At 31.4% G+C, this 8,208-nt stretch overlaps 1 long non-coding RNA gene across 1 annotated transcript; it reads left to right on the forward strand.

Moving 5' to 3' along the window:
- Positions 1-5,238: 5,238 nt before the first annotated feature.
- LOC111829950 lies at positions 5,239-5,907 on the forward strand. Its single transcript, XR_002833214.1, has 2 exons — positions 5,239-5,462; positions 5,729-5,907. It is a non-coding gene; the product is annotated as an uncharacterized LOC111829950 (long non-coding RNA).
- Positions 5,908-8,208: the final 2,301 nt, after the last annotated feature.

The following is an 8,208-nucleotide window of genomic DNA, read 5'->3' on the forward strand; positions in this document are numbered from 1 at the left end:
AGATCTACTCAGACATGGTGAATGAAACAAACATCATGAATAAAATAGATATCATAAAAGAAAGTAATAGAAGAAGTAAAGGAGTTCTGAATCTTCTCTGAAGGAGGTTTTGATTCTTCTCTCCTGACTCTCTACAAATCTCTCTCTCCAAAATAAAGCTTAAGTCTTAACAAAACCCTAAAAACTCAATATATATGTCTTAACCACGAACTGGGCTTAATTGCAAATAAGGGAAACTTCTGGGCCGAATATGCAAATCTTCTGAACTTCAATTAAGCGAGAAATTCAATTGCCGTCAGATATTGGTGTCGATCGACACCAGAAGTTGTGACGCTCGACACCCACATCAAATATGCTTTCCCGGTACATTCCTTCGACACATCTTCTCCAAATGCTCCCAAATGCTCCAATCCATGCCAAATAGTTCCTAATCCTGAAATGACTCAAAAAGACTCGAAAACACTAGAAAAGCTCTATAAATAAGACTTATATCATGACCAAAAACCCGTAAAAACCATGATATATCATTTATCGGTCAATCTCCTTTGTTCTATATGCAAAGTGGAGGAAGAACAATTGCTCATGTGTTGTTTGGTTGTGTTTTGGCTAAACGAGTTTGGTTACAAACTTCGCTGCCTCTTCCAACCCATGGTTTCTCAATGAATGTTGTCGAAGATATTGAATTTGTTCTTTAGTTAATGGAAAGAGTTGAACTTCAAGCTCAACTTAGGTTAGCAATTCCTTGGATTCTTTGGGAGATTTGGAAAGCATGAAACGGGTTTATGTTTGTAGAGCATCCTCAAGATCATCATTGTTTGCTTGCAACTGCTATGATTTCTTCAGAGGAATGGTTGTTTAAGAAACATGCTAGAGTTCAGGAAGCTAATATCAGTGGCTTGTGAGGTCGGTCTGGTTTGCATCGGTGGTGTAAACCAGCGTCAGGAGTTTCAAAGTGTAATATACACTGCTCGTGGATTAATGGTAAAGCTTTTTGTGGTGGATCTTGGCTTCTTCGGAATCACGATGGAGATGTGCTGTTCCATGCTCGTGATGCTTTTCTACCAAAGTAGAATCGGATTTCTGCTGAGCTGTGTTGTATCTTGTGGTGTCTTAAATCTCTCAATGATCTTCATATTCTTACTTGTGAAATATGGTCTAATTGCAATGCAGCTCTCTCGACGTTAGCAACTCCTTTGTCGTGGCCAAAATATCATTCCTTGCTAGAGAAGATTGCTGGTGTTAGTCAAGATATGGGGGATATTCACTTCAAGTTATCTTTGCCAAAAGCTAACTCCTTAGCAAGGGATATTGCGAAGAGTGTGACCTCGGATGGAAGACTGACTTCGTACATTGCGCTTAGTGGTCTGGCGTGGCTCTATTAACGGATCGATCAGGAGAAACGTGGACGTGCTTAAAGGTGTTCAGAGTTTGCGAGTTCTTGATCTGTTTCAATTTGTAGGTTTCAGGTTTGTATTCTTTTCATAGACCCTTTCTCTATTTTCATGAATGCAAGTGTTAAAAAATAATTGGAAAAAAATAAATAATTTAATTCTTCATAAGTTCAATATCCTGCTTGTTATTTGATATTAGTCGTCTCCTATACGCACACTTTCATGCCCTCTTGATGAAGATATTCGAAGTTCATATTAACATGGAAATAACTACTACGACATCTTTTTAGGTTGAAGATGAAGATTATTTCCAAGGAGATATAACTATATTAATGAAGTATTAAACCAAAAAAAAATAGTAAAAGAAATTTATTCAGTTTAATACTAATATCCTACAAATAAAATTGTGATTTTGGTGAAAGTCACAATCAATTATGCAAGTTATACGAAACATCATTAAGTAAAAATGTATTTACATTCAAAGTTATTCTTAAAATATGCTTCAATATTTCCTTACCAAACAAAACTACACCACAAAAACTTCTCTTGCCATCTCATTGAAAGCTCAGAGAGGATGATACTACGACTTCATGCTCATACAAATTGAGTAACTACTCATAATCAATTCTAATATGTAACGACCAATCATCACACAATGATTCACAACATGCACCACACAACACGAAAATTGTACACCAATTAAATTCCTAAGTAATTATAAACTATCATCTAACACGAGCTAAAACCGTAAGGGTCTTGATACCAAATTCATAAGACCCCACACTTTTTTGTTTTAAAATATAATTAAGCATCGTATACTACTTAATTAGCCACAACCAACAAACCAACAATAACTAGTATGCACAGCGGAAAAATATATACACATTAACCAATATAGCCAATAAACCAACAATCTATCATGCTTCTAATCCAGGTTTCTACAACACAAAAACCGAGATCCTAGATCATCATCCTTCTCATTGCCATGATTCCACGTCACACTTTACCCGCACCACAAACACAATGAGATGCGTGAGTATTATCACAAATTCTCAGTGAACTGATCCTCCCATCCACTAGGCTATACACACAAGTAATTAAGATCCCAAATAAACATAAACAATACCAAAAACAGCAAAACAGGGAATCAAATCACAGTCTACGTCCACAGCCAAAAGGAGAAAAAACTAAAACTCTAAAATACATAAGCCTCATACACACCAATAGTCACGAGCTCTTTGATCTCTCCTTCATAGCACTAGGAACAAGCTTCCAGAAACTCAAAACCCCTTCAAATCCTCTTCTTAAGCCTCGTGAACTGTCCACAAGCCAAACTCTCTTTGACTTTTTATCTAGATCAGATGTGACAAAACACCAATTAGATTCAAATAGAAGGTTGCCTCAAAATTTTAAGAAAGTCTTTAGGATTTTTCCTTAATTGCACCAAACTAGAGAATTTCATAAATCAAAATGGTCAACCCCTTCCAAACCTCGTCTTAAGCCTCATGAACTCTTTACAAGCAAAACTCTCTTTCACTCTTGCTCTAGAATCAACAAAACACCAATTCGAGACAAAGAGAATGCTACCTCAATTTTTAAGAAAGACTTTAGGGTTTTTTCTTAATTGCACCAGACCAGACGATTTCAGAAATCAAACTGATTAACCACCAAAATTAGGGGTGTTGATTTTCGACACCCAACAATTTAAAACACGGGCGTTACAACATTATTCTTAAAAAGGAAATTATAATCTTGATCTCCTATGAATTTAAAAAAAAAATAAAATGAGGATCACTACTTGTTTTAGCAAGCTTTACACGAGCTATATTTTATGTTTACAAAAACTTTTTTTTGCCTAAGTAGTAAAAGAAATAAGATGTTTTCTTATTTAGATAATTAGAATGGTTTAGATATATGTTATACCATAAACTTTTCATGTTTAATTTGACCAAGGTTAATTGACATATTTTTGTGAAAGTGTAACGCCCTGATTGCCATCTCTCTAGTGGGCCCCATGTTCACCACCAGTCCATGGGTCCACCTCTCTTAATGGGCCTCACGTCCTCTCACTAGGCCCAATATCGAATGATCGGTTTGCTACATCTAGGAGGCTTAATACTTGTTTACTGACCCTACCAATCACCACATGATCTTTCCCTGTGTTTTGGCCTCACTCACACAATTCTGGCAACCACTTCTCGGAAGGTCACCCATCCTTTGACAACTCCAGCATAAGCACGCTTAACGGTGGAGTTCTCTAAGGACATTTGACCGAAAGATAAGTGCACTTTGGTGAAATAGGTAGTCAAATTAATTCATTTAAACCTCTACGCAAATCGGTATCTCACAGATTGACTTTTAATCATACAAAGGAGGAGCTTAAATACTCCATTTGTTAAGTTAACGCGAAATTTTGTATAAAGTGTGTTGTCTTTACGTTTCCTAACTAACTAGAACATAAATGTTCTATTACTCCACAAGGATAAGAATGAATTGGTATGAGGTTTGTATGAGCGAAAAAATCAAATTGCGAAAAGATGAGAGCTTTATTGAAAGAACGATATCATTAACGAATTACAACAACATAATTTAAAGGCGTAATATAAACCATGTAGGCAAGGTATGATATATTTTTCCTTAATACAATAAATCGGTCATAAGTGCTTTCAGACAATCACAATTTATGAATCTCACGATAAAACCTATCACAAACTAATTCTCGAGCACACGAGTAATAGAATTAGGCGAACTTGATCTACGATAGATTCTCAAGACTACTAAACTAACAACTTACTTGGAAAAAGTAAGTGCTTTCGGACAACATATTTGGGTTGGCGGGCATGTGGAACCTTCCGACTCTCTTATAGACATTTTTAAAACTAGATAAGAGTGCAACCATATATAAAGGATGTGGGACATTTTCATAATTATCCCAAGTGGTTCACTTCACACTCTTATTTCTTATTCAAATCAACTAAGTTTTTGACATATAAGTATACCATCTTGTAATACTGAGTTCCAGTTTCCATTGCACTATCGACCCAACAATTCCGTTCAGCCATTTACCGGGATTCAGCCGGAAAGTTGCCAAATAATCATTTTCAAAAACTTGCAATTTTCACAAACTTGTTTTCTGAAAATTTAGTTCCAACAAATTTATGCTTGTCCGACTAGTGTAAATCCATTTTGTAGCCTCATGAAAGTCAATAGTTTGACAATTATCAAAACTCATGACAATTACTATAAGTTATTTTGGTCTCGAGTTTGATAAAATAATAAGGTAATAATATATTATAAAGATCATTGGTAAACATATGATCACATCAATATCATAAATTAATACTTATAAAAATTATATACGTAAATTAATACTTATAATATATTCTGAAGATCATTAGTAAATTATTGTTGCTTATTCTTGAATTTAAATTCTACTTGGAGTTCTTTTTAATATTTCATATATACAAAATTAATGTGTTGATTTCTCGAGTTGCATTTAAAAATCGTGGAGTTCTTAATACGATAATTACTTCCTTACATGTAATTTGTTCTAGTGATATCATATATCATCTTCGACTTCATCATCACTACTAAGGATAGTAGTATTGATTTTCTTCAAAACTCAAAACATGCATCATTTACCTAAATAACAGTGTAGACTATTTACATTAAGATAATTTTAAAGAAACTACCACATTTCATCTTTTCCTTTTGAAATCTACCACATTTTTAAAATCTTTTCTACACTACCACTTTCATAAAGAGAAAAGACTATTTTACCCTATACTTTATCAACTCTCTTTTCTCTCCCAAACTCCACGACACCAACAAAACCAGAAAACCTCATTGTCCTCTTTTTCTCTTTCCAACTCAACTTTTCTCTCACTTTCCACCAAAACCTCCATTTTATCTCTGCTAATTTCTTAAATTTTACCATTTTTTTGTTCTTCCTCACAATCAAATCAAATCGATTTCACATGATTTCGCCGCCCTCCATTTATCAACGTAGATTGACCAAAATCAATGGAGTTCTCCTTATTCCCCCTCTTCTCTAGATCTTCTTTCAACTTGGTAAGTATCTATTCTTCTTATTTTTTACGATTCAAACCGATCTGATTGATAAGTTTGTTTTTATTTAAAATCCATTGGATAGACATATGTGAAAAAGAAGATGAGAACCAGATCTAGAAATTTGTCCACGAGAAAATATATATAAATCATATGTCCACCATAAGAATTATTTTTTTTATCGACATATTGTCTATCAAAATTATCAATTGTATAACAATGAGTTTATGAATATTTTCAATAATAACTCTTGTCTATTGTTTGTATAGGTAAGCGAGGATAGTTTCTGAAAATGATATCAATGACGGAAAAGATGTAAATATAGTTTTTGTATATGTTTTTGTCCACGATATATTTTTGTCCATGATAATTATGTGTTTTTGTCCATTGTTCTTATATAGTATGTGATTCTTGTATCGTTTGTAAACATATTTTCTAAAATTTTTTATTATTTTGTCTCCACATACAAATAAAAACATATTTTCGAGACAATCAAATATACTGTAATTTAGGGATACATCTATGCCAAATATACTGTAATTTAGGGATACATATAAAATGCTCTTATTATTCCATAATCATAAAATCACAAGGTTGAATTCTTGTTCTCATGTTAGATGACAATCAAAAATCAAAATATGGTAAATTTTCAATGTTTTATGGATGTATCGGACGATTAGCACAAGAAAACTCTTATAGTATGCATCTTCTGATCAAACCAAATAATATATTCTTAAAAAATCACATTTGTCATGCAAGCTCTTTTGTTGTAATGACACCTACAATTCAAGTCACTCATATTGACATTCTAAAACAATGTGGGATTTCATATTTTTCTAATAATTCAAATAAATATTTTTTATAGCCATTGATTGTTATCATCATTGCAACAAATAGCAATCGTCAATCTTTTATTGTCTTGTTTTATTCTTTCAAATAATTTTATAATAAAATAATGATCAGTTCGTGTAACTTGTAAGACTAACTAACTTTATCCATATTAAAAACATCTCTCAAAGGGAATTTGTATATTATTTCACATATAACTTCTAACTTCCAACTTCTTCTCCATGTCACGTGTATTAACAATCACTCTCTCCAAAACAACAAAAAGACTAATTAAACTATATCATACCTTAACCAAGCTAACATTGGGGTATATGGTCCTCTAAAAAGTAGTTTGTTGTAATGTTTATTATGTAGAGGCGAGTTATGAGGAGGGATAACCAAAAAATTATATCAATTTTAGGATAATGTTAATCTGATTCATATAATAACTACCAAGTTGTGTAATCTCAAAAACCACAGAAGATTTTATGGGATAGATGGGATTTATAAATTTGAGAACACCCATCTACCATCGGTACTAAAAACTACAAACATGATTGATTAATATTTATCACAAATGAAAAGACAAACTAAACATAAATAACAAAATAATAAAATATTTATTTGTTACTATATATAAAATTTGAAATGAGTACAAAACAAATGACTATGTCTATCATCTTATTTATACCATTATTTAAGTTAGTTATTAATAAGTGATGTACTGACATATATAAAGCTTTTCAAAATAAAGTATGCCAACCTACTAACCATATTTTAACTATGTATTACATATTTTAGGGTTTTTCGCTTTGATCTAACAAAATTTGAGTGGACACAACGTATAAAAATGTTACAAATATGCAAGCATAATCTAGGTTTAGTTGATGAACATGTAAGTCGCAACTTATTTTCGGTTTTTTTTTATATTATTAATTTTGTACAGTTATTTCATTATGTAACTCATAAAAATTTGTGTCACTACTAATCATGGATAACTTTACTAATTTTGTCAACTTCTTCAATGATGTGATATATATATAATATTAGATAATTTTCATCGTTCAGTTAAGTTATTGTTTTTTTACTATATTATCACTAGTATGCAAACTTTTATGTTACTTTAAGCGATGGTTTTGTGTCCCATATTGTTTTGAATGACTTTTTTGAAAATGACTAAAAGTTTATCGATAATTTTTCTAAGAAATTAATCAACATAAAATATTAAAATAATAATAAATGAACATCTTAAATATTTAGAACTCACCCTCTTACTTTTCATATGAACTTTGTCAACTCTTATGAGCACTCTCAGATTCAAATTCAATGAAAATCTTTGAAAAGGTAATACTATACAGAAAAAAATACGTTCACTTCACTACAATTTTCAGAAAAGATTTATAATATGAGTAAAACTATTTCAAAGTTGGAGCGAGTAATCTCTTCCCTTATCCAAGAAATTAAGAACAATCACAAATTTGAAAACTTGATTTTCCCTTAATAAAAATAACGAGTTAATTACTCGATAAAGACTTTTTACAATGAAATTTTTGATTTTGCCATTTTATGTTAAATCTTTTAAATTTACCATTTTTATAGATCTAAAAACACAATTTTACATATTATGTTTGGGTTTTCTTGGTTCCATTTTTTTTTAGGGTTTAGTATTTGTTATAAAACATAAATTTATATTAAAAAATCATAAAATCACACATTTTAACAAAATTAAAAATGGCAAATCTATAAATTTTTAGTAAAAATGGCATATTTATAAAATTTGAGTTAAAAAGTGGCAAAATCCATAAGAATCTCTAAAAATAACCGACATAAAAAAAATGTCACAAAATCATATATATAAAAGTAAGGTTTCACTCTCTCCTTATTGGTGGAAAAAAATTTAAGCACTTCATTTAAAATATAT

This window comes from Capsella rubella, unplaced genomic scaffold, assembly GCF_000375325.1.
Source record: "Capsella rubella cultivar Monte Gargano unplaced genomic scaffold, Caprub1_0 scaffold_8, whole genome shotgun sequence".
Classification (NCBI taxonomy): Eukaryota; Viridiplantae; Streptophyta; class Magnoliopsida; order Brassicales; family Brassicaceae; genus Capsella; species Capsella rubella.